This window comes from Pan troglodytes, chromosome X (assembly GCF_028858775.2).
Source record: "Pan troglodytes isolate AG18354 chromosome X, NHGRI_mPanTro3-v2.0_pri, whole genome shotgun sequence".
Taxonomy (NCBI): Eukaryota; Metazoa; Chordata; class Mammalia; order Primates; family Hominidae; genus Pan; species Pan troglodytes.
In genome coordinates, this window is record NC_072421.2 from 129204652 (window position 1) to 129232487 (window position 27836).

A 27836-nucleotide genomic window follows, 5' to 3' on the forward strand; every position below is an offset into this window, starting at 1 on the left:
AAAAAAAAAAAAAAAAAAGAAAGAAAGAAAAGTAGACACTATCAGCTTTTTGTTTGAATGTTTACAGATACATCCCTACATGTTTCAATAAAAAGGCCATGAAGAGACAAAGACACCAGAAACTATGACTACCTAACATTTCACTCAATTTGTGTAAACATATTCCACTCTTAGCCATTTGCTTTTGGTTTTCATTGGATATTAAACTGAGAGGTTATCCACTCACCCTCATAAAGTATCTCCTCTCTTTAAGAACTCAGTTTCTGCACAACCAAGTCTTCCCATTTCTACTCTTTTTCACTCAGCATCGTATCTGCAGTATTTTATTATGATGTCAAAGAGTCTTCTTGTATTGGGAACAGACCTTAGTGATCCATGCCTAAGGAGAGAAGAGAAAAAAAGCTTACCCTTAAGGTCTTGGAGAAGAGCAAATCTAGGCACCAGGCCATGTGGTTCTTGTCCTGACTGCCTACCCAGGTTCCCTGGCAGTTCTACTCCACACCTGAGCTAGGCAGTAGGCCTTACATGTTGAGGGGGAGGCCGATATGTAGTGGAGCTCTAACATAAGGGTACGGATAGCTCTCCAGCCTGACAAGACCCACACAGCCCTATTTGAATGGACACAAATACACAAATGACTATAAATGCTAATCAGATGGATAACAGGATTTTGTCTCATGGTTTCATTATTTAACATTGGAACAGAAATATTTTCCTGTGTCTTTAAAAGGCTGTGACTTACGACTGTGTCCTGTGACTTTGTTTTGTATGTGTCTTATTGTTTTTCAGTTAGGAATCAGTCCTGTATTTTCTCATTATTAACAAAGCCATGGAACTTGCAAAGAAGATAAAAATAACCATGTGCTGATCAGGAGAAAATCGATGCCATAAAATTGTGTATTAAACACTGATAAACAGTTCCATATTATGGGCCGGACGTGGTGGCTCACACCTGTAATCCCAGCACTTTGGGAGGCCGAGATGGGCAGAACACGAGGTCAGGAGTTTGAGACCAGCCTGGCCAGCATGGTGAAACCCCATCTCTACTAAAAATACAATAAATTAGCCGGGCATGGTGGCGCATGCCTGTAGTCCCAGCTACTCAGAAGGCTGAGGCAGAATTGCTTGAACCCAGCAGGCGGAGGCTGTAGTGAGCCGAGATCACGCCATTGCATTCCAGCCTGGGCGACAGAGCGAGACTCTGTCTCAAAACCAAACAAACGAACAGTTCCATATTTACTCCCATTTTTTCAACACAGAGAAAAAGTTCTATCTATACAGTTAAACACGACAATAAATTTACATTTTAGTTGAATTTAGCTATACATAAGGTTGAAGAAAGTTTCACATATGATTCCTGAGTTTTTCATATTCTCATAAAAAATTTGCAATATCTAAATTTAAGACAATAAAATATTTGCAGAGAACTTCTTGATTGGACTATTCATGAAAACATAAGTACTCGGCCGGTCGCGGTGGCTCACGCCAATAATCCTAGCACTTTGGGAGGCCGAGGCGTGTGGATCACAAGGTCAAGAGTTCGAGACCAGCCTGGCCAATATGGTGAAACCTGACTCTACTAAATATACAAAAATTAGCTGGGCGTGGTGGCAGGCACCTGTAATCCCAGCTACTCAGGAGGCTGAGGCAGTAGAATCACTTGAACACGGGAGGCGGAGGTTGTAGTGAGCAGAGATTGTGCCTCTGTACTCTAGCCTCTGCGACAGAGTGAGACTCCATCTCAAAACAAACAAACAAACAAAAAATAAGTACTCAATTTGTACTTTTAAGTATAATATATATATTTATACACATATAAACATATAAATACATATTTATATGCAATATGAACATATGTATTATACACACTTATACTGCTGAAAACTGAAATTTTTAATTCTCCTTGAATTTTTATTCCTAATTCTTTCCTTAAAAATTGATCTTTGAAATCTCAAAGGAAAGATAACAAAACTCAATAAATGATAGTTGAAATAGGCATCTCTCACATTCAGTCACCTTGATGTGTGACCTAAGAAAACTGTAAGATGGATGCATTCACACAACTCACATGCCACTAGAATGCTTCATTAGTGTCTCTGTTTATATAATGATGAATTAAAGACACGATTTGTTGGCCAAAAATACCATCTTCAAACATATACTCACTATAACACCTATCAGGATTAAAAATATATAGCATTGGCCGGACACAGTGGCTCACAACTGTAATCCCAGCACTTTGGGAGGCCAAGGAGGTGGATAGCTTGAGCCCAGGAGTTCAAGACTAGTCCTGGCAATGTAGTGAGACCCCGTGTCTACAAAAAATCCAAAAAATAGCCAGGCATGGTGGCTTGCAATGGAAACCCCAGCTACTTAGGTAGTGGAGGTAGGAGGACCACCGGAGCCCAGGGAGGTTGATACTGCAGTGAACCATGATCATGCCCTTGCACTCCAGCCTGGGCAACAGAGTGAGACGCTGTCTAAAAAAAAAAAAAAATATATATATATATATATATATATGGCATTTAAAATTTTGTAATATACCTACAGATATAAATACAGACACACTCAACACAGTTTACTCTAAATATAATTGAATTCATATTGTTTGAAATTTTCTACAAAATCTTCAGCATCACCTTATACTCTTTGAATGTATCTACGTCAGTATTTACTTTTGAGTGTTTGAATTTTTTTCATATTTTACTCTAGAACTTTAAGAAATTATAAAGCCGAAAACATATGATAGGTCAACCACAGTGAAAAGAAATAATCAATTTTCCCTATGCACATATAATATGGACTTTATAAACTAATGTTCAAATTCCCCTGTAGTGCAACTGGTTCTTTTTCTTTCTTTCTTTCTTTTTTTGAATTTTAGATATGGGGTTTCGCTATGTTGAGCAGACCGATCTCGAACTCCTGGCCTCAAGCGATTCACCCAACTCTGCCTCCCAAAGTGCTAGTATTAGAGGCATGAGGCACCAAGCCTGGCTGCCTTGTAGTATATCTGTTAAAACAAGTTTTCTTCACTGAAAACTTGAGTACTTTTCAAATATAATTAATTATTCATGGAAATAATGATAGGTTTAAAAGTACTGGCACTTTTAAAAACTGAGTTTGTATAATTCATAAAACATAAAATTAACCATTAAAATGTGTGAAATTTAGTGGCATTTAGTATATTCACAATGCAGTGCAAGCATTACCACTATCTAGTGGCAAATCATTTTCATTACATTCAACTTGCTGGACCTGTAACTGTGTGAGGTAAATCATACCCAGATAGACTTAGTGAGCAGTATATTTAATTTCTGAAAGAACAAGATTCTTGATGAGCATGGGTGGTTTAGGCCTCATTTTGTTTAGAGATGGAAAAAAAAAAAGCGAAAATTCAACAGTAAGACCAGGTTGCACCAAACTGGACAAATCTCCAGGCAGCCATATTGGGTGGCGCCTTTGTCTCTGAGTGGCGTTTTTTCAGACGGGAAGGGTGGGAGAAAAGGGCTCCAAGATAGGGATTCCTTGAAAATGTGAAGCACGACTGCCACCGTGAGGAAATCGTTTAAAGACACAATACGCCATTACAGCGTCCTTCCTGGAAAGATTCGCTGTGGGGAAAAGTCTGAACTGTGGGAGGTGGCAGACGCTTGGGCTCCAGGCTAGGTCTTCTTGCTTTCTCCTCTAAGGCCTGAAGAGAGGCCTTAACATTGGCGGTATCTTGGTGTAGAACCTGGAGTGTGATGGGCTCGAAGTCAAACAGCATCTGCCAGGAGGTCCCGGCACAGGAAATCGTGGGGCCGGGCCTCGGTTCCTCCTGGTGTGGGCAGGACTGCAGGAACCCACTCAAACACACATGGAGGCTCTTGCGGGCATCTATCTCTTATTCCTGTCCCTTGGAGCAAGAGTCAGCCAACGTTCTCGTGCTGGCTATGGGTCTTTGGGTCTCTGGTAGCATCAGTACCGCGCACATAGAACAGGGTTATTCCAGGGGAAGTTTATAGGATTTGCTTTCAGAACGTTCAATCTCCATGTTCTATACCAAGATACCGCCAATATCCAGGTCTCTTTTAAGGCCTTAGAGGAGAAGACAAGGACTCCTACCTAGCATGGAGCCCAAGCCTCTTCCACCTCCCCACAGACCAGACCTTGGCCAACAGGTAGTCCTCACGGGGAAGAACAGTGTAATGGTGGAAGGGTTTTTTTTTTTTTTTTAAAACGATATCCGCGCGATGGCAGTATTGCTCCACATACAGGAAGAAGCCCTGGTTCAAAGTCCTCTTCTCCCGCCCTTCCTGCCTGAAAAAAAAGCCACCCATAGACAAGGCGTTCCAAACCTGGATGCTTTATATCTTGCAGTTTGGAGCTTGCCGGTCTTACTGCTGCACTTTTTCTTTTTATTTTCAACTTGAAATCAAACTAAAGGCCGGGCGCGGTGGCTCACGCCTGTAATCCCAGCACTTTGGGAGGCCAAGGAGGGCAGATCACCTGAGGTCGGGAATTCGAGACCAGCCTGACCAACATGGAGAAACCCCGTCTCTAGCCGGGTGTGGTGACGCATGCCTGTAATCCCTGCTACTCGGGAGGCTGAGATAGGAGAATCGCTTGAACCCAGGAGGCAGAGGTTGCGGGATCGCGCCACTGCACTCCAGCCTGGGCAACAAGAGAGAAACTCCGTCTCAAATAAAAAAAAAAAGAAAGAAAGAAAGAAAAGAAAAGAAAACAAATCAAACCAAGGCCTAAACCACCTGCCCTTGTTCTATCAAAAATTACATATTCTCCTGAACTAGTCTGTGTTAGTTTGATTTGCTTCAGAGTTACAGGTCCAGTAATTTCCGTGGCATCAAACCGTCTCTTTCAGCGGATAAATTCGGTGGGTGAAAACACAAAAAGGAGAAAAGGGCTGAAAGCAGAAAAGATCTTCTCCGGCAAACAATTTAAAAATCCCAGAGGTCGGCCGGGCGTGGTGGCTCACGCCTGTAATCCTAGAACTTTGAGAGGCCAAGGCGGGCGGATCACGAGTTCAAGAGATCGAGACTACCCTGGCCAACATGGTGAAACCCCATCTCTACTAAAAATACAAAAATTAGCCGGGCGTGGTGGTGGGCTGTAGTCCCAGCTACTCGGGAGGCTGAGGCAGTAGAATCGCTTGAACCCGGGAGGTGGAGATTGCAGTGAGCCGAGATCGCACCACTGCACTCCAGCCTGGGGACACAGCGAGACTCCGTCTCAAAAAAACAAAAAACAAAAATCCGAGAGGTCTTTGACCTGGCTCCCCTAGGAGTTCTCCCTATTCTGAGAGCCTTCTGAGCCTTCTGTGGTGCATTGTAGGCAACAATTTGGCATGAGCCACTAGAGGAGAAACCAGGTGATGCTCATTACTGCATGCCATATATACTCCACATGGCATGATATTCAAAGTACATATGTTTAATTCCTGTCACGGTTACTCCGAGTTTCGTCTAATGGTCTCATCGTTTAACATCAAAACACAACATGTGCCCATGCCATTAAATATTCTTCAAGTATTTCCTGAGACTTTATGGACTGTGTGTGTTTATAATTATATGTTTCTCTGAGAGTTTTATAATTTGTCTTTTAGGTATAAGGATTACAGTATTCTCCAAATAGTAAATTAAAGAATAATGCTTGACAAATATTAAGAATAGTCCATGTATTAATAATGAAGAAAACCGCTACAATACAACTTGTCAAGGCAACTCATTTGGATTATTTCCATGCATATCTTTCAATAAGTACATTGTTAATTTCAGCAAAAAATAAATCTGTATTAAAATTGGATTACTGTGTATGCTGTGATTTGGATCAGACCAAGTGTGTATTTTAAGAAACCTTTGAGGAGCGTGAATTCATTTGAATGTCCACAGTACTAAGTCTTATTTTTCAACATTTCATGCCTTCACTGTAAATAAAGGTAAATCTTTTTTTTTTTTTTGAGACAGAGTTTTGCTCTTTCGCCCAGGCTGGAGTGCAGAGGCACGATCTCGGCTCACTGCAACCTCTGCCTTCTGGTTTCAAGTGATTCTCCTGCCTCAGCCTCCCGAGTAGCTGGGATTACAGGTGTGTGCCACCACACCCTGCTAATTTTTGTATTTTCGGTAGAGACGGGGTTTCACTATGTTGGCCAGGCTGGTCTCAATCTCCTGACCTCGTGATTGGCCCACCTTGGCCTCCCAAAGCACTGGGATTGCAGGCATGAGCCACTGTACCTGGCAAATAAAGATAAATCTTAAAATTTGACCTCAAGAATATTACTTTAGTAAAGTAGATACTATCAGCTTTTTGTATGAATGTGTACACATACATGACTACACGTTTCAAAAAGAAGGCCATGAAGAAACAAAGACACCAGAAACTATGGCTACCCAATATTTTGCTCAATTCGTGTAAACATATTCCACTCTTAGCCATTTGCTTTTGGTTTCCATTGGATATTAAACAGTGATGTAATCCACTCACCCTCATCAAGCATCTCCTCTTTTCAAGAACTCAGTTACTGCACAACCAAGTCTTCCCATTTCTGCTCTTACTCAGCATCATATCTGCAGTGTTTTATTATGATGTCAAATAGTCCTGTAGTTTTGGGTACAGACCTTAGGTTTCCATGCCTAAGGAGAGAAGAAAAAAAAAAGTTTTACCCCTAAGGTCTTTCAGAAGAGCAAATCTAGGCACCAGGCCATGTGGTTCTTGTCCTGACTCCCTACCCAGGTTCCCTAGGAGTTTTACCGCACGATCTGACCTAGTCATTAGGCCTTATATGTTGAGAGGGAGGCTGATATTTAGTGGGGCTCTAACATAAGGGTTCGGATAGCTCTCCAGCCTGAGAAAACACACACAGCCCTACTTGAATGGACACAAATACAGGAATGACTATAAATTCTAATCAGATGGATCACAGAATTTTGTCTCATGGTTTCATTATTTAACATTGGAACAGAAATTTTTTCCAGTGTCATTAAATGGCTATGACTTAAGACTGTCCTATAACTTTGTTGTACATGTGTCTTACTCTTTTTCATTAGGAATAAGTCCTATATTTTCTCATTAGTGACAAAGACATAGAACTTGCAAAGTAAAACAGTAACCATATGCTGATGAAGAGAAAAGCAATGTCATAAAACTATATATTAAACACTGATAACCATTTCCATATTCACTCCCTTTTTTTCAATACACAGATAAAAAGTTCTATGTATACAGTCAAACACACAATAAATTTACATTTTAGCTGAATTTAGCTATACTTAAGGTTGAAGAATTAAAAGTTTCACATCTGATTGTTGAGGAGTTTTTGATATTCTCATAAAACATTTGCAATATCTGAATTTTAGACAATAAAATATTTGCAAAGAACTTCTTAATTGGACTATTCATCAAAACATAAGTTCTCAATTTTCACTTTTAAATCTAAAAAATACAGATACATATATAAATATATATACATATATTAATTTTTTTTAGATGGATTCTCACTCTGTCTCCCAGGCTGGTCTCGAACTCCCGACCTCAGGTGATCCGCCCACCGCAGCCTCCCAAAGTGCAGGGATTACAGGCGTGAGTCACCACACCTGGCTAAAAAATATATATATATTTAAACATACATAAACATATAAATACATATTTATATACAATATAAACAGATGTATAATACATACTTATACCTCTGAAAATTAGAATTTTTAATTCTTCTAGAATTCTTATTCCTAATTCTTACCTTAAAACTTTATCTTTAAAATCTTCAAAGAAAGATAACAAAATTCAACAAATTGTAGTTGAAATAGGCATCTCACACATTTAGTCACCTAGATGTGTAACCTAAGAAAACTGTACAGCCAGGCGCGGTTGCTCATGCCTGTAATCCCAGCACTTTAGGAGGCCAAGGCGAGCGGATCACGAGGTCAGGAGTTCAAGACCAGCCTGGCCAACATGGTGAAACCCCGTCTCCACTAAAAATACAAAAATTAACTGGGCATGGTGACGCATGCCTGTAATCCCAGCTACTTGGGAGGCTGAGGCTGGGGAATTGCTTGAACCGGGACCCAGGAGGTGGAGGTTGCAGTGAGCCGAGATCACGCCACTGAACTCCAGCCTGGGCTACAGAGCGAGACTCCGTCTCACAAAAACAAAAAACAAAAACAAAAAGAAAACTGTAAGATGGATGCATTCACACCACTCACATGCAGCTAGAATGCTTCATTAGTGTCTCTGTTTATATAATGATGAATTGAAGATATGAATTTGTTGGCCAAAAATGCCATCTTCAAACATATACTCAGTATAACATGTACCATGATTAAAAATGTATAGCATTGGCTGGGCATAGTGGTTCACAACTGTAATCCCAGCACTTTGGGAGGCCAAGGCAGGTGGACAGCTTGAGCCCAGGAGTTCAAGGTCAGCTCTGGCAATGTAGTGAGACCTCGTCTATACAAAAAATACAAAAAATAGGTGAGCATGGTGGTATGCAATGGAAGCCCCAGCTACATAGAAGGCAGAGGTGGGAGGACCACCTGAGCCCAGGGAGGTTGATGCTGCAGTAAGCCATAATCATACCACTGCACTCCAGCCTGGGCAACAGAGTGAGACACTGTCTAAAAAATCATACATATACAGCATTAAAAATTTTGTAATATACCTAGACAGATATAAATACACACACACTCGACACAGTTTAAATATAATTGGATGCATAATGTCTGAAATTTTGTACAAAATCTTCAGTATCACCTTATACTCATTGAATATATCTACATCAATATATACTTTTGAATGCTTGTAATTTTTTCATATTTTACTCTAGGAGAACTTTATGAAATTATAAAGTAGAAAACATATGGTAGGTCAAACATAATGGAAGAAATAATCACTTTTGCCTATGCATATATAATATGGACTTTTATAAACTAATGTTCAAATTCCCCTGTAGTATAACTGTTTTTTATTTATATTTTTTAAAAAAATTTTAGATATGGGGCTTCGCTATGTTGATCAGGTTGATCTTGATCTCCTGGCCTAGAGTGATGCTCCCATCTCGGCCTCCCAAAGTGCTAGGATTAGAGGCATGAGGCACCGTGCCCGGCCACCTTGTAGTATAACAGTTAAAATAAGTTTTCTTCACTGATAACTTGAGTACTTCTCAAATAGAATTAATTATTCATGGAAATAATGACAGCTTTAAAAGTATTGGCACTTTTTAAAACTGAGTTTGTAAAATTCACATAACATAAAATTAACCATTAAAATGTGTGAAATTCAGTGGTATTTAGTACATTCACAATGCAGTGCAAGTACTATCTCTATCTATTGGCAAAGCATTTTCATTACCACAAAAGAAAACCCTGGACCCATTAAGCAGTCATTCCCCATTCCACTCTCTGCCCAGCCCCTGACAAACATTCATCTACTTTCCCTCACTACTGATCATCTCAATAAGTGGTCTTTTTAGTCTTGTTTCCTTCACTTAAGCTGTTTTCAAATTTCTTCCATTGGTCATCTTTTTGATCTCTCTCTCTCTCTCTCTCTGTTTTTTTTTTTGTTTGTTTAGATGGAGTCTTGCTCTGTTGCCCAGGCTTGAGTGCAGTGGTGCAATCTCGGCTCACTGCAACCTCCGCCTCCTGGGTTCAAGCGATTCTCCTGCCTCAGCCTCCCCAGTAGCTGGGATTACAGGCGCATGCCACTATGCCCGATAATTTTTGTGTTTTTTAGTAGAGACGGGGTTTCACCATGTTGGCCAGGCTGGTCTGGAACTCCTGACCTCATGATCCATCCACCTCGGCTTCCCAAAGTGCTGAGATTACAGGCATGAGCCATCGCGCCCGACCATGATATCTTATCTCTTCGATATAAATTGGGTTATCTATCTTTTTGTTTCTAGGTTTTAAGAGTTCTTTATATGTACTGGGTATTAGAAGTTTCTAGATAATTGATTTACAAATGTTTCCTCACATTGTGTCAATTGGCTTTTCAAGTTCTTGATAGTGTATATTGATGCAAAAAGTTTTTAATTTCAGGAAAGTCCAATTTATATTTTCTTTTGTTAATTGGTGCTTTTGGTGGTATAGCTAAAAAATCATTGCCAAATCTAAAGTCGTGACGATTTATCCCTATAGTGTCCCTGAAGGTTTCATAGCTTTAGCTCTTACATTTAGAAATTTGATACATTTTGACTTATTTTTGGATATAATGTGAGGCAGAGGACTAAATTCATCCTTTTTTTTTTTTTTTTTTTTTGAGACGGAGTCTCGCTCTGTCACCCAGGATCCTTAAATTTTTTCTTTCTTTTCTTTCTTTTCTTTTTTTTTTTTTTTTTGAGACGGAGTCTCTCTCTGTCACCCAGGCTGTAGTGCAGTGGCACAATCTCCGCTGACTGCAAGCTCCGCCTCCCGGGTTCACGCCATTCTCCTGCCTCAGCCTCCTGAGTAGCTGGGACTACAGGCGCCCGCCACCACGGCCGGCTATTTTTTTTTGTATTGTTTAGTAGAGACAGGGTTTCGCCGCGTTAGTCAGGATGGTCTGGATCTCCTGACCTTGTGATCCGCCCACCTCAGCCTCCCAAAGTGCTGGATTACTGGCGTGAGCCACAGCGCCCGGCCTAAATTCATCCTTTTGCATATGCATAACCAGTTGTCTACGTACTATTTGTTAAAGACTCTATTAATTACTCATAAAATGACCTGAATAACTTTGTCAAAAATGAATTGACCACAACGTCTGGGTTTATTTCCAGACTCTCCATCTCTTCCATTAATCACTGTGTGTTTTCTTATTTAATTATCACACTGCTTTGATTACTCTAGCTTTTCTAGTAAGTTTTGAAATATAGAAGTGTGAGTCTTCTACCTTGGTTTTTCTTATTCAAACTTTACATTGGTTATCAGATCTCTGGCAATTTAATAGGATCTTTAGAATTTGTGTTCCTTTTTTACAAAAACAAACAATGCTCATTGGGATAATAATGATTGCATTAAATTTATAGATCTCAGTGGGTAGTATTGGTATGTTAAAAATATTTTGTCTTCCAACCCATTACCACAGGATGTCCTTTTTAAAAATCAAGGTTATCTTTAACTTCTCCAATATTTTGTGATTTTCAATGTATAAGACTTTCATCTATTAACTATTGTCCTAAAAATATGATTCATTTTGATGCTATTGTAAAGGGAATTGCTTTCTTAATTTAATTTTCAGATTATTCATTGCTAGTGTACACAAATAAAACTACAACTGATTTTTCCGAGTTAATGTTCTATCCTGCTGTGCTTGCTAGATACTGTTCACTAGCTCTAATATTGTTGTTTTCTGGATTTTTAAGCATTTTTTATAAGATCATCGTATTTGTGAAGAGAAATAATTTCCATTTTGTCTTTTCAATTGGGATGTATTTTATATATCTTCATTGCCTGACGCCCCGGGCTAAAATTTTAAGTATAATGTTCAATAGAAGTGGCAAAAGCAGGTGTTCTTCTCCTGTTCCTGATTTTAGAAGCAAAGCTTTCAGTCGTTCCCTCTTGACTATATTATTAGCTGTAGGTTTTTAATTAATGCCCCATATTTCGTGCTGAGAAAATGATCTTCTAATTATACATTATTAACTGTTTTGAGTTGCTTTTCTGGAGAGATGGACTACAGAAAGTGTCTACTGCACCATTGTCATTGATGTCACTTTTGCCACCTGTTTTTGAATTTACTGAAACACTCATGCTTCTTCAAAATGTGCCTGACACAATAGTCATACATGAAAAAGTAAAGTTGTTACAGTTAGTTACATAGGCAATAAGCAGGGCAGGAAAGGACTCTCCCCCACCCAATAGAAATGTCACGTGATGGTTCAGCAATGATCACATTGTCTCCCTAAAAATGATAATTTGGTAGCAAGGGAGAGGCAATCTCCTGATGGCCCACACCTGATAATATTAAAAGTGTGAACTGAATGCAGGCCACAGGGAGAAGCAGCTTCTTGGGCATGCGTATTAAGACACAAAATGGCGAAATATGATGTTCCGGGTACATGCCACCAGAAAAAGGAAAAAAGCCTCAGATGGGCATGTGTATAACTCCCTAAACACACTGCACAGTGCTCAATTCCAAAGGGTAAGGAGGGCACTGCGCATGCGGAAAGCTCACCCTAAAGGAAGAATTATGGGCAAGAGGTAAGCCTATAAGGTCCCATGATCAAGGTTAAAAGGTCTTTTTGTTCTCTTGGCCATTCAGGCACCCACTTGGATCTCTTCCAAGGGTTCTTTCTTTCCTTTCTTTCCTGTTCTAAAGCCTGTTAAATAAACTTCCACTCCTGCTCTGAATCTTGCCTCAGTCTCTTTTTCTGCTTTATGACCCTCAGTCGAGTTATTTCTTTGGAGGAGGCAAGGACTGAAGTTGCTGTCGACCTATATAGATATGCCGCCTGTTACTCGGGGTAACTCGGTTCACTGCCACCGCTAACAAAGTGAGATCATGGGTAATGCTACCTCCCACAGACAAGCACTTTTAAAATGTGGATTAATTTTCAATCCTTTTCACTCCTTTTGTTTCCCATCACTTTATGTGTAACAACTCCACTAAGAAAGTAAATAAACAAAAAATAAAAAGGAACGGCCGGGCACAGTGGCTTAAGCCTGTAATCCAGCACACTGGGGGGCCGAGACGGGCTGATCACATGAAGTCAGGAGTTCGAGACCACCCTGACCCACATGGTGAAACCCCGTCTCTACTAAAAATACAAAAATTAGCCAAACGTGGTGGAGCCCATCTGTAGTCTCAGCTGTTCGGGGGGCTGAGACAAGAGAATCCCTTCAACCTGGGAGACAGAGGATGCAGTGAGCTGAGATCGTGCTGCTGCACTCCAGGCTGGGCGACAGAGCAAGACTCCATCTAAAAAAACAAAACCAAAAAACAACTCTACTAGAAAATGTAAAACTTTAGGTCCTTTCAGTCTTTAGACAACTAGATGCCCTTGAGACTATCAGCAAACATACTGGCTCCTGCTTTATCACACCTGGAACAGGCCTGTCTTTGGTGTTCTCATACTGCTGCAACAAAGGACTGTGATACAGTAACACTGCCTGAAAGCCTGCTAACTCTTGCTCCAAGGGACAGGACAGAACACACACACCCATCTCCCACACACACAGCATCTAATGTCTCAGGAAATCCCTGAAGAATATATAATGCATGGGAACATGCTGTGTTCTGGTGTTAAATGTTGAGACCATGAGATGAAACTGAGTGATCTCGATAGGAACTGAACTTAGGGACTATGAGGATCACGCCATGTGGAGCATATAGGCCAAGGAGTAATGACCAGATGGTCCTTACTCTATGACTTAAACCAAATTTTTGCCTACAATGCAACACATGAGGCTAGAACATGAACTCTCTGGTTGTCCGAGAGGGGAACCAGGTCAAAGACCACCAGGATTTGTAAACTGTTTGCCAAAGATCTTCTCCAAGTTTCAAATAAATTTTTCCTTATTGTACCTTCATCCACCCAGTTTATCACCTGAAGGAGACAATTTGATGCCATGGAACTTGCTGGACCTGTAACAGTGTGAAGTAAATCATACCCAGATAGTCTCAGGAGTATATTTAATTTCTGAAAGAACAAGATTCGTGAGGAGCATGGGTGGTTTAGGCCTCATTTTGTTTTCAGATGGAAAGAAAATAGCAAAAATTCAACAGTAAGACAAGGTCGTACCAAACTGGACAAATCTCCTGGTGGCCATGATTGGTGGGGCCTTTGTCTCTGGGTAGCATTTTTTCAGACAGAAAAGGCGGGAGAAGAGGGCTCCTAGACAGAGCTTCCAAGAAAATATGAAGCACTACTGCCACCGTGAGGAAATAGTTTGAAGACAGAATCCGCCATTACAGTATTCTTCCCTGGAAGCCTCGCTGTGGGGGAAGGTCTAATCTATGCTGAGGTGGAAGAGGATTGGGCTCCAGGCTAGGTCTTCTTGCCTTCTCCTCTAAGGTCTTAAGAGAGGCCTGGACATTGGCGGTATCTTGGTGTAGAACCTGGAGAGTGAGGGGCTTGGAGTGAAGCAGCAGCTGCCAGGCAGTCCTGGCACAGGAATTTCCGGGGCAGGGCCTCCATTTCCCCAGTTGTTTGCTGGACAACAGGAACCCACTCAAACACACATGCAGGCTCTTGTGGGCATCTGTCTCCTGTTCCTGCCCCTTGGAGCAAGAGTTGGCAGGCTTTCACGTACTTGCATCTTGCTACAGGTCTTTGGGTCTCTGGTAGCATCAGTACCGTGTACAAGGAACAGGATTTTACCAAGCGACATTCACAGTATTTACTTTCCTTCACTCTCCAGGTTCTATACCAAGACACTACCAATGTCCAGGTCTTTTTTTTTTTTGACGGAGTATCACTGTGTTGCCTAGGCTGGAGTGCAATGGCGAGATCTCGGCTCACTGCAACCTCCCCCTCCCGGGTTCAAGCGATTCTCAGCTTCCTGAGTAGCTGGGATTACAGGCGCCTGCCACCACATCCGACTAATTTTTGTATTTTTAGTAGAGATGGGGTTTTACCATGCTGGCCAGGCTGGTCCTAAACTCCCGACCTCAGACGATCCGCCCGCCTCAGCCTCCCAAAGTGTGGTCTTAGAGGATAAGGCAAGGATGAGCAGCATGGAGCTCAAGCCTCTTCCCCCTCCCCACAGGCCAGACCTTCTCCAACAGGTGGAAGGACTGTCTTCAGGGGAAGGACATTGACATGGCTTAGGCATAGGGCGTAGGGCGTTGCTTAACTATGTCCTAACGGTGGCAGTAGTGCTCTAGATGTGCTAACAGGTGTCGTGGAGCCTTCTTCTCCCGCCCTTCTTGTCTGAAAAAACGCCACCCAAAGACAAAGGCACAAGGAAACATGGCTGCCTTGCTTTTTGCCCAGTTTGGAGTCATCTGGTCTTACTGTGGCAATTTTGCTTTTGTTTTCCATCTGAAATCAAACCAAGGCCGAAACCACCCACCCTCATCAGAAATCTTATTTGTTCAGACATTTAAAATCCTCCTAACCTAGTCTATATGATTACGATTTACCTCAGATTTATAGGTCCAGTACTTTCCATGGCATCAAACTGTCTCCCTCGGGGGATAAATTTGGGGATGAAAGCACAGCGATAAAATTGCTTGAGGCTCCGAGACCACCAGGATTTAAAAATCCTGGTGGTCTCTATTCTGGCTCCCCTTCCAGACAACCAGGGAGTTCTTCATGTTTTAGCTCATGTGTTGCATTGCAGACAACAATTTGGCATGAACCATAGAGGAGGGACCAGATAGCTGTCATTACTGCATGCCATATGCGCTCCACATGGCATGATACTCATACTACATATCTTCAGTTCCTATCGAGGTTACTCAGAGTTTCATCTCATGGTCTCGTCATTTAACATCAAAACTCGGCATGTTCCCATGACACTACATATTCTTCAAGTATTTCCTGAGACTTTATGGGGTGTGTCTGTTTGTGTGTGTGTGTGTGTGCATGTGTATTTTATAATTTGTCTTTTAGATATAAGTCTTACAGTATTCTCCCACTAGTTAATTAAAGAATAATGCTTGACAAAGATTGAGAAAAATCAATGTACTAATAAAGATGGAAAGCACTACAATACAATTTGTCTAGCAATAAATAAATAAATTTGGATTATTTCCATGCACTCCCAGGCTTATTAGGAAGAGGAAATTCCCACCTAATAAAAGAATATATTTCCATGCATATATCCTAATAAATTTTGGTCAGACTGGTTGATCTCAAAAACCCTGTCTCCTGATAAGATGTTATCGATGACAATGGTGCCTGAAACTTCATTAGCAATTTTAATTTCCCCTCGGTCCTGTGATCTCTCCCTGCCTCCACTTGCCTTGTGATATTCTATTACCTTGTAAAGTACTTGATTTCTGTGACCCACACCTATTCGCACACTCCCTCCCCTTTTGAAAATCCCTAATAAAAACTTGCTGGTTTTTGCAGCCTGTGGGGCATCTCAGAACCTACTGACATGTGATGTCTCCCCCAGAAGCCCAGCTTTTGTACTCTGTCCCTTTATTTCTCAAGCTGGCCGACGCTTAAGGAAAATAGAAAAGAACCTACGTGAATATCGGGGCAGGTTCCCCGATATATACACATCATTTTTTTCTTTTTTGAGACTAAAACTCTCTCTGTCTCCCAGCAGGAGTGAAATGGCGAGATCTCGGCTCATTGCAACCTCCAGTTCAAGCGATTCTCCTGCCTCAGCCTCCTGAATAGCTGGGATTACAAGTGCATGCCACTAGGCCTGGTTACTTCTTTTTTGTTTGTTTGTTGGTTTTTTTTTTTTTTTTTTGAGACGGAGTCTCGCTCTGTCACCCAAGCTGGAGTGCAGTGATGTGATCTCTGCTCAGTGCAACCTCCGTCTCCCAGGTTCAAGTGATTCTCCTCCCTCAGCCTTCTGAGTAGCTGGGACTAAAAGCATATGCCACCTGCCCGGCTAATTTTTGTGTTTTTAGTAGAGACAGAGTTTCACCATGTTAGCCAGAATGGTCTCCATCTCCCAACCTCGTGATCTGCCCGCCTAGGCCTCCCAAAGTGCTGGGATTACAGGCGTGAGCCACCTGGACCATCCCCAATTGTTTTGTATTTTTAGTAGACACAGGATTTCACCATGTTGGCCAGGCTATTCTCCAACTCCTCACCGCAAGTGATCCTGATAATCACCCTGGCCTCCCAAAGTGCTGGGATTACAGGTGTGAGCCACCACGCCCGGCTATATATACATTCCTAATTTCATGCAAATAACAAATCTGTATTGAAATTGGGTTACACTCTACACTGTGGTTTGGAGCAGATCAAGTGTGTATTTTAACAAAGCTTTCAGGAGGATGAATTCATTTGAATATCATAAATGGTAAATGTTTTCAACATTGCAAGCCTTCAGTGTAAATGAAGGTAACTCTGAAAAATATATGCTCAGAAACATTCCTTTAGAAATGTAGTCACCATTCATTTTTTGTTTAAGTTTTTACAGATGCATCACAACGTGCGTACTGGCTCTCTAGAATACATACGTGACTATATGTTTGGTTTAAGGTTATGACATGTTAGAAGTAGAGTAAAATGCACTGGGCACGGTGGCTCATGCCTGTAATCCCAGCACTTTGAGAGGCCGAGGCGGGCGGATCACGAGGTCAGGAGATCGAGACCTTCCTGGCTAACACGGTGAAACCTCGTCTCTACTAAAAATACAAAAAATTAGCCAGACGTGGTGGCTGGCGTCTGTAGTCCCAGCTACTCAGGAGGCTGAGGCAGGAGAATGGTGTGAACCCAGGAAGCAGGGCTTGCAGTGAGCCGAGATTGCGCCACTGCACTCCAGCCTGGGTGAAAGAGCAAGACTCCACCTCAAAAAAAAAAAAAAAAAAAAAGAGTAGAGTAAAATACACTTTACTTTGTTATTTATTATTTATCTTATGGTGTGGTAGGTTTAATCCACAAGGTTCAACAATTTGCTATTCTCCCTAAATCAGAGGCAAGGAATGGCTGTTTACGAGGATACAGAGAATGCAATTAAGATTTTATGATGGCTAAAGGGACTACCTGGTGCAGATGAATGACATGTATCCAACCTAAATGGGAATGATAGGCTCATTGCCCCTCCACACTATCTTCCATTGCAGAATAAACCAATCAACCTCCTTGTCACTACCACTGGTACTTGGCTAGGTGTGATTTCCTTGCCAGGCTTCTATCCACTGCCCAGGCACACAGCCTCTATTAAAGATAGTTAGCAAGGGGTGAATAAAAGATCACTTAGCCTAAAGAATTCTAGGTTTGGGGACACCAGCATTTCTACCTTCAGATATGAGACACTGTCCCATAGGTAGGTCTGTATTCTTCCATGAAAATGGTCAGGTCAAACTATTCCTCCATAGGAGGTAGTTTAGCAGATGTCTAAGTCTACTTTAGGTGAAATACTATGGGGAGGTAAGATATCAAGGGTCATGGAGAAATGCTTCCCAGAGAGTCTCCAAGACACTTGTGCATGCCAATAGCATTTATGTATGCAGATCATCATTCAACTAGACAAAGTCAAAGATGTCAAAAAAGCTAGGTTACCCTAGAATGCCTTACCCTGGAATGCCTGCCTGAATCCTCAGAGGCCAGGAGAGGTCATACCTGAACAAGCTCTTGAAGCACTGTAATGTCACAGTGCAGAACCAGACTAACATTAATTCCTTTCATTAAGAATTCAGATACTAAAATAATAAATTCTGAGGAAGAATGTCATGAGGATCAAGTCACCCATACACTTTTAGTCACCATTTTGATTCTCAATTATGAGTCATAAAGTATCTAGAGGTCTCCACACCAAAGGTTGGATATCTTCATTAGGAAATAGATTTGAAGCTGCTACAGAAAATACTAGCTAGGATGCAGTAGATAATGATTTGCTCAGGCCTAAACAATGCCATACTTATCAAGGACATCGAACAGAAAAGAGCCACCTATCTGCCCTCCTTGAGAGAACTGAGATGACATCGGCGTCCTATTATGACAAAAGACTTTCTCCTGAACCTATAACATCACAGAAGCTGCTGGCTTGTGCGCTCAGATAATTGCTTAGGCCTTCCATCGCATTTTTGGCTTTCATCCTCTTTAGCATATCAGCTCTCCTAAAAGATGATCTGGCCCACATAGGCATCTCAGTGTATCCTTACTGCTCTACAGAGGTCCTTCTAGCTATAGGCAATGGTGGTTAGAATTTTAGTGTATTGAGGACCATGTGAGTGACGCTGACTTCAGATAGATGGTTCCTGGAATTGGCCTGTCATTGCCAGCCAACACTGCTGCTATAAATGTCACAGCCCCACAACACAAGGACAACCAGGTTGCCTAAAGCTCCCAAGGGCATATTCATAACATAAATGCCCCAAGGGTCTGTACTTGGCTGTATCATTTTCTAGCCTTGTCCCCACTATGAGAAAACTGAGGCCCTGTCCTCTACTTCCTGTGCCAAAACTTCCTGGAAGCAGCTGGCTCAGTCCTGCTCCCTCACTCAGCAGATACTTCGCGGAGACTTTGCATTTGTTCATTGCTTCTGCCAGGCCTCAGAGAAAAGGGTAGGAAGATCAACTTGTGTCTCGAGTCTGTTCAGCCTTCACTGGCTTTTCCTTCAATTGCTAGGGCTCACATGGAGGAAACGCTCACGGCTGTGGATGCTACGAAACTGTTTCCGCACGATGGCAGTATTGTACGGGAGAAGCCAACTGACTTTGCTCTAGGCGCTATTCTCCCGCCCATCACATTTCAAAAAAAGGCCAAGAAGAGACAAAGACACCAGAAACTAGAACTACTTAGCAGTTTGCTCAATTTGTGTAAACTTATTCCACTCTTAGCATTTTGCTTTTGTTTTCCATTGGATATTAAACCGAGGTGTGATCCACTCACCCTCATCAATCATCTCCTCTTTTCATGAACTCAGTATCTGCACAATCAGTCTTCTCATTTATACTCTTCTTCACTCAGTATTATATCTGCTGTGTTTTCTTACATCAAATTGTCTTATAGTACTGGGGCAGACCTCAGGGATCCATGCCTAAGGAAACAACAAACAAACAAAGAAATGTTAACACCTAAGGTCTTGGAGAAGAGCAAATCTAGGCACCAGGCCATGTGGTTCATTTGTTTTTTTTTTTGAGAGACAGAGTCTTGCTCTGTTGCCCAGGCTGGAGTGCAGTGGCGCTATCTCGGCTCACTGCAAGCTCCGCCTCCCGGGTTCACGCCATTCTCCTGCCTCAGCCTCCTGAGTAGCAGGGACTACAGGCGCCCGCCACCACGACCGGCTAATTTTTTTTTTTTTTTTTTTTTTTTTTTAGTAGAGACGGGGTTTCACCGCATTAGCCAGGATGGTCTGGATCTCCTGACCTCCTGATCCGACTGCCTCGGCCTCCCAAAGTGCTAGGATTACAGGCGTGAACCACCGAGCCCGGCCAGGCCATGTGGTTCTTGTCCTGACTCCCTACCCAGGTTCCCTAGGAGTTCCATTTCACGTTCTGATCTAGGCATTGGGCCTTATATGTTGAGTGGGAGGCTGCCATTTAGTGGAGCTCTAAGATAAGGGACCAGGTAGCTCTCAAGCTTGACAGAGACACAGAACCCGATTCGAATGGACACAAACACAGGAATGACTATAAATTTTAATCAGATGGATCACAGGATTTTGTCTCATGGTTTCATTATTTAACGTTGGAACACAAACATTTTCCTGTGTCATTAAATGGCCATGGCTTAAGACTGCCCTATAACTTTGCTGTGTATATGTGTTACTGTTTTCCAGTTAGGATTCAGTCCTATATTTTCTCATTAGTAACAAAAAGGTGGAATTTGCAAAGCAGTAAAAAAAAAAAAAACCCATGTGCTGATCAAGAGAAAAGCAGTCTCATAAAACTGTATATTAAACACTGATACCCTTTTCCATATTTATTCCATTTTTCAATACATAGATAAAAAGTTCTATATATAGTCAACACAATGAATTTACATTTAAATTGGATTTAGCTATGCATTGCATTTTAGTATGAATATTCCATAGTATGAATGAAGATTTTCATTCTAAAATTTGATTTCTGACCAGTTTTTGACATTGTCATATAAAATTTGCAATTTCTGAATTTTGGACAATAAAATATTTGCAAAGAACTATGTGATTGGACTAGTCATTAAGAATTAAGATCTCACCTTGCTTTTTTAATCTATAAAATCTATTTATACATACATAAACACATATATAAATATATATATTTTACATAGTTATGCCTCTGAAAATTAGGATTTTAAAATTATTCTTGAATTTTTATCTCTAATTCTTACCTTCAAATTTTATCTTTAAAATCTCAAAAGAAAGAAAACAAAATTCAATAAATGATAATTGAAATAGGCACATCTCATATTCAGTCACTTAGATGTGAACCCCAGTAAAACTTTAAGATGGATGTATTCACACCACTCACATGAAGCTATAATGTTTCATTAATGTCTCTGTTTATGTAACTATCAATTAACGATATGAATTTATTGGTCAAAAATATCATATTCAAACGCATGCTCAGTATAACACTGACCATGATATAAAATATATGGCATTGGCCAGGCGTGGTGGCTCACAACTCTAATCCTGGCACTCTTGGAGGCTGAGGCAGGAGGATCACTTGAGCCTGAGAGTTCAAGACCAATTTAGTAATTAGCAATTTTGGCAATGTAGCGAGTACCTGTCTCTAAAAAAAAAAAAAAAAATAGCCAGGCATGGTGTCATGTACCTGTAGTCCCAGCTACTCAGGAAGTGGAGGTGAAAGGATCACCTGAGTCCAGGGAGGTTGAGGCTGCACTGAGCCATGATCCTGCCACTGCACTCCAGTCTGGGCAACAGAGTCTGATCCTGTGTAAAAAAAACATATATATGGTATTTAAACATTTGTATATGCATATGAACAGATATGAATACACACAGAGTACCGCACACATTTTACTTTCAATATAACTGGATTCATACTATTTGAAATTTGGTCCAAAATCCTCAGCATCACCTTATAATCTTTGAATATATCCATATCAATATATACTTCTGAGTGCTTGAGTTTTTTTATATTTTACTCTAGAAGAATTTTAAGAATTATAAGCAGAAAACATATGGTAGGTCAAACACAGTGAGAAGGAATAATCACTTTTAAAATGTTTGGGCTACGTATTATGATTTGTTCCTTTGCACATATAATATGTACATTTATAAACTAATGTTCAAATTCCCCTGTAGTATAATTGTTAAAACAAGTTGTTAAAACCCTGGACCCATGAAACAGTCATTCCCCATGCCACTCTATGCCAAGCCCCTGGCAAACAATCATCTGCTTTCCCTCACTACTGATCATCACAATAAGGGGCCTTTTTCATTTTGCTTTTTTCACTTAGCATGTTTTCAGATTTCATCCATGTTGTAACTGATAACTTGAGTACTTTTCAAATATAATTAGTTATTCTTGGAAATAATGATAGGTTTAAAAATATTGGCACTTTTTAAAACTGTGTTGGTATAATTCATGTAACATATAATTAACCATTAAAATGTGTGAAATTCAGCGGCATTTAGTACATTCACAATGCAGTGCAAGCACTACCTCTGTGTAGTGGCAAATAATTTTCATTACCACAAAAGAAAACCCTGGACCCATGAAGCAGTCATTCCCCATGCCACTCTATGCCGAGCCCCTGGCAAACACTCATTTGCTTTCCCTCACTACTGATCATCACAATAAGGGGCCTTTTTCATTTTGCTTTTTTCACTTAGCATGTTTTCAGATTTCATCCATGTTGTAATATATGTCAGTACTTCATTTCTTTTTGTAGCTGAATAATATCCATATGTATATATCACATTTTGTTTATCCATTCATCAAGTGATTGATGTTTGCTTGTGTTCACCTTTTGGGTATTGTTAATAAATATATACAGTGAGTATATACATGTACTTTTTTGAGTATTTGTTTTCAATTGTTTGCGGAGTATACTTAGGAGTAGAGCTGCTAGGTCATATGGTTATTTCTATGTTTAAATTTTTGAAGGACTGATAAACTGTTTTCCATAGCAGATGCGCAATTTAGCATACCCACCTTCACTGCAGAAGGGTTCCAATTTCTCCGCCTCCCCACCCATATTTGTTCTTTTTAAGTAATATCCATTCTAGTGGGTGTTAAGTGGTATCATGAAGTGGTTCTGATTTACATTTCTGAAAACACTAATAATGGAAGTATGTTTTCATGTAATTATTGGTCATTTGTGTATCTTCTTTGGAGAATTGTCTATTTAAGACCTTTGCCTATTCTTAAAATTGATGCATTATAGTTGTACATATTTATGGGGTACACATGGTATTTTGATGTATGCATAAAATGTGTGATAACCAAAAAAGGAAAACTGGGATACTCATTCCCTACTGCATTTATTATTTGTGTTCGGGAACATTTCAAATGTGTTTTATCTATTTGGAAATAACCATTAAATTATTGTCAACTATAGATGTCCTAACTGTGCTGTTGAACACTAGAACTTACTCCTTCTGTCTAACTGTATTTTTGTAGCCATTAACAAACCTGTCTTCATTCCCCTCTCTTCCTAACTTCTGGTACCCACCATTCTACTCTATACATACCATGAGATGGATTCCTTTAGCTCCTACATATGAGTGAGGACATGTGATAATTTGTCTTTCTGTATCTGGCTTATTTCACTTAACATAGTGTCCTAAAGTTCCATTCATGTTGCTGCAGATGACAGAATTCCATTCTTTTTTCTGGCTCAATAATCTTCCATTTTATATGTATGCCACAGTTTCTTAATCCATTCATCCATTAATGAACAGTTAGGTTGATTCCATATCTTGACTACTGTGAATAATGCTGCAATAAACATGAGAATGCATATATATATATATAGTACTGATTTCCCAGCAGTGGGATTGCTACCTCATATGGTAATTCTATTTTTAGTATTTTTGGGAAACTCCATCCTGTGTCTCATAGAGGCTGTATTAATGTACATTGCAGGCAACATTATACAAGCATTCCTCTTTCTCTGCTTACTAGCCAACACCTGTTACTCTCTGTCTTTTTTGTAAGAGTCATTTGAACTGGGGAAATACGGTACCCCACTGTAGTTTTGATTTACATTTCCCTGATGATTAGTGATGTTGAGCATTTTTTCATGTATCCGTTAGCCATTTGTGTGCCTTTCTTTCAGAAATGTCTATTCAGATCATTTGCCCATTTGTAAATCAGATATATTTGTTTTTTTTCTATTGAGCTGAGCTTTTTTAAGTTTGCAAAGATATTCTCTCTTCCTGTAGGTTGTCTCCTCACTTTATTGTTTTCTTTGCTGGGCAGAAGCGTTCTAGCTTGATTTACTCTCATTTGTCCATTTTTGCTTTGATTGCCAGTGCTTTTTGAGGTCTCCCACAAAAAAATCATTGCCCAAAATGATGTCTTAAAGCATTTCCGCAGTCTCTTCTCCTGGTAATTTCATATTTTTGGGTCTTTTCTTATATTTGTTGAGCCTTGTTCTGTGGCCTAACACATGCTCTATACTGGAGCGTGTTCCATGTGCTGACTGATGACAAGAATGTATATTCTACAGCAATTGGATGAAATATTTTGTAAATGTCAGTTAAGTTCATTTGGTCTAGAGCACAGTTTAATTCCAATGTTTCTTTGTCTGGATAAGCTGTCCATTACTGAAAGTGGGGTACTGAAGTCTCCCACTATTGTTGTACACCTATCTCTCCGTTTAGATCTCCAAATGTTTGCCTTATCTATTTGTGTGTTCCAGTGTTGGGTACGTACATATTTTAAATTGTTATATCCTTTTACTGAATTGGCATCTTCATTTTTTGTTTTGTTTTGTTTTTTTGTTTGTTTGTTTTTTGAGCCTGGCTCTGTCGCCCAGGCTGGAGTGCAGTGGCGCGATCTCCGCTCACTGCAAGCTCCCCCTCCCAGGTTATGCCATTCTCCTGCCTCAGCCTCTGGAGCAGCTGGGACTACGGGCGCCTGCCACCACGCCCGGCTAATTTTTGTATTTTTAGTAGAGACGGGATTTCACCGTGTTGGCCAGGAAGGTCTCGATCTGCTAGCCTCATGATCCGTCCGCCTCGGCCTCCCAAAGTGCTGGGATTACAGGCGTGAGCCACCGCGCCCGGCCGGCATCTTTATTGTTATACAGTGACCTTCTTTGTCTCTCTCTACAGTTTTTGACTTTAATCTAATTTATATAAGTCTAGCCTTTCCTGTTCTTTTTCCATTCCTGTTCATTTTCATGTTGTTGCTGATGTCCCGCTCTGGTTTGAAATCTTCTTTGCCTGAGTAAAAGAGAAGTCCCCAGATTTAATGCACTGGGGTTGCTAGCTTCAACTCCACTTTCAGTCTCAGACTACCCCCTCAGGGATTTTTCTTCCTACAGGCAGTCAGGATGCCTCCTAGGGATTGAGGCAAGAATAGGATTCCTGCAAAGGACACCAAAATGGGAGAGAAGCTAGCTCTCTGCCTTGATCTCACATTTTACAGAGGAAACTGTGAACCAAGGGGGACTTTTCTTTTTTTCTTTTCTTCCTTTTTTTTGGTGGGGGGAGGAGCAGGGGGATGGAGTCTCACTCTGTCACCCAGGCTGGAGTGCAGTGGCGCAATCTGGGCTCACTGCAACATCTGCCTCCCAGGTTCAAGTAATTCTCCTGTCTCAGCTTCCCGAGTTGCTGGGATTATAGGGGCACACCACCACGCCCGGCTAATTTTTGTATTTTTAGTAGAGACGGGGTTTCACCATATTGGTCAGGCTGGTCTCAAACTCCTGACCTCAGGTGATCCACCTGCCTCGGCCTACCAAAGTGCTGGGATTATAGGTGTGAGCCACCGCGCCCAGTCAAGGGGGACTTTTCTACATGGTGCCTAGCAGCCTTGGGTTGGGGAGTCATGGAGAGAGAAGTCCATTAGTCTTTCTAGCTGCTCATACTTTTTCACTTCCTTATAGCCCCATGGATAGTCACAGTCTCAATGTTCAGTTCTGGAATATTGCTTCTAGTAATCTTGTCTCTACACAGCTGTTTTTACTTTTCTTTGAGGTAAAGTCAGATCACTTCTGCTATACCATGTTGGTGATATCACTCTCCCTTTGCCTATTTTTTAAAAATTGGGTTATTTGTCTGTTTATTGTTGAGTTTTAAGAGTTATTTGTTTTTATTGGATATTAGAAGTTTTTAGATAATTGATTTGGAAATATTTCCTCCCATTCTGTAAGTTGGCTTTTCAAGTTCTGAATTGTGTACTTTGATGCAAAAAGTTTTTAATTTCAGGGAAGTCCAATTTGTTTTTTCTTTTGTCATTGCTGCTTTTGGTGGTATAGCTAATAAATCACTGCCAAATCTAAAGTTGTGAAGATGTATCCCTATAGTTTCCCTGAAGGTTTTATAGCTTTAGCTCTTATATTTAGAAATTTGATATATTTTGAGTTAATTTTTGCATATAATGTGAGGTAGAGGTCTAAATTCATCCTTTTGCATGTAGATAACCAGTTGTCTAAGTACTATTTGTTAAAGACTCTATTAACTACTCATAAAATGACCTTAATAACTTTGTCACAAATGAATTGACCACAGTGTCTGAGTTTATTTCCAGACTCTCCATCTTTTCCATTAAGCACTGTGTGTATTCTTATTTGATTATCACACTGCTTTGATTACTCCAGCTTTCCTAATAAGTTTTGAAATCCAGAAGTGTGAGTCTTCTACCTTGGTTTTTCTTATTCAGAGTTTACATTGGTTATTCAGATCTCTTGCAATTCAATAGGATCTTTAGGATTTGTGTTCCTTTTTTACAAAAAAAATGCTCATTGGATAACAATAAGGATTACATTAAATCTATAGATCTCTATGGGTAGTATTGCCATGTTAAAAATATTTAGTCTTCAGACCCATTACCACAGGATGTTCTTTATTAAAATTTAGGTTATCTTTAACTTCTCCATTATTTTGTGATTTTCAGTGTACAAGACTTTCATCTATTTAGTTAATTATTGTCTTGAAATTATGATTCATTTTGATGCTATTGTAAATGGAATTGCTTTCTTAATTGAATTTTCAGATTATTCATTGCTAGTGTACACAACTACAACTGATTTTTCCAAGTTAATGTTCTGTCCTGCAGTTGCTTGCTGGATCTTGTTCACTACCTCTAATACTGTTTTTCTGGGTTTTTAAGCTTTTTTTTGTTTTTTTGACTGGAGTCTTGCTCTGTCGCCCAGACTGGAGTACAATGGCACGATTCCGGCTCACTGCAACCTCTGCCTCCTGGGTTCAAACGATTCTCCCACCTCAGCCTCCCGAGTAGCTGGAATTACAGGCACCCGCCATCATGCCCGGGTAATTTTTGTATTTTTGTAGAGACGGGGTTTCACCATGTTGGCCAGGCTGGTCTTGAACTCCTGATCTTAGGTGATTCACATGCCTCAGCCTCCCGAAGTGCTGGGATTACAGGTGTGAGTCACTGCGCCTGGCAGCATTTTTTATAAGATCACTGTATTTGTGAAGAGAAATAATTTCCATTTTTTCTTTTCAACTGGGATATTTTTTATATATCTTCATTGCCTGATGACCCCAGCTAGATTTTAAGTATAATGTTTAAGAGAAGCGGCAAAAGTGGGCATTTTTCTCCTGTTCATGATTTTAGGAGCAAAGTTTTCAGTCTTTACCTCTTGACTATATTATTAGCTGTAGGTTTTAATAAATGCCCCATATATCGTGCTGAGAAAATGATCTTCTAATTATATATTATAGATTGTTTTGAGTTGCTTTTCTGGAGAGATGGACTACAGAAAGTGTCTACTGCACCATTGTCATTGATGTCACTTTTGCTACCTGTTTTTGAATTTGTAGGAACACTCATCCTTCTTCAAAATGTGCCTGACACAATAGTCACATATGAAAAAGTAGTTACAGATAGATAGGCAATGAGCACGGCAGGAAAGGGCTCTCCCTGACCCAGTAGGAATGTCACATGATGGTTCGGCAATGATCACATTGCCCCTCTAAAAACGATAATTTGGTAGCCTGGGAGAGACAATCTCCTGATGATCCACATCTGTTAATATTAAAAGTACGAATTGAATGCAGGCCACAGGGAGAAGCAGCTTCTTGGGCATGCGTATTAAGACACAAAATGGCGAAATATGATGTTCCGGGTACATGCCACCAGGAAAAAGAAAAAAGCCTCAGATGGGCATGTGTATAACTCCCTAAACACACTGCACAGTGCTC

General features: G+C 40.5%; 1 protein-coding gene across 1 annotated transcript in view; it reads right to left on the minus strand.

The window, feature by feature from the left end:
• LOC100611487 (uncharacterized) overlaps window positions 1–27836 on the minus strand; it is a 106408-nt gene that overhangs the window by 57587 nt on the left and 20985 nt on the right. The window contains exons 6-10 of the mRNA XM_054676495.2: window positions 21307–21425; window positions 19439–19586; window positions 7495–7593; window positions 6481–6629; window positions 227–379 (exon numbers count right to left, since the gene is read on the minus strand). The gene's annotated coding sequence lies outside the window, so the exon portion shown is untranslated. The remainder of the gene's footprint in view (window positions 1–226; window positions 380–6480; window positions 6630–7494; window positions 7594–19438; window positions 19587–21306; window positions 21426–27836) is intronic.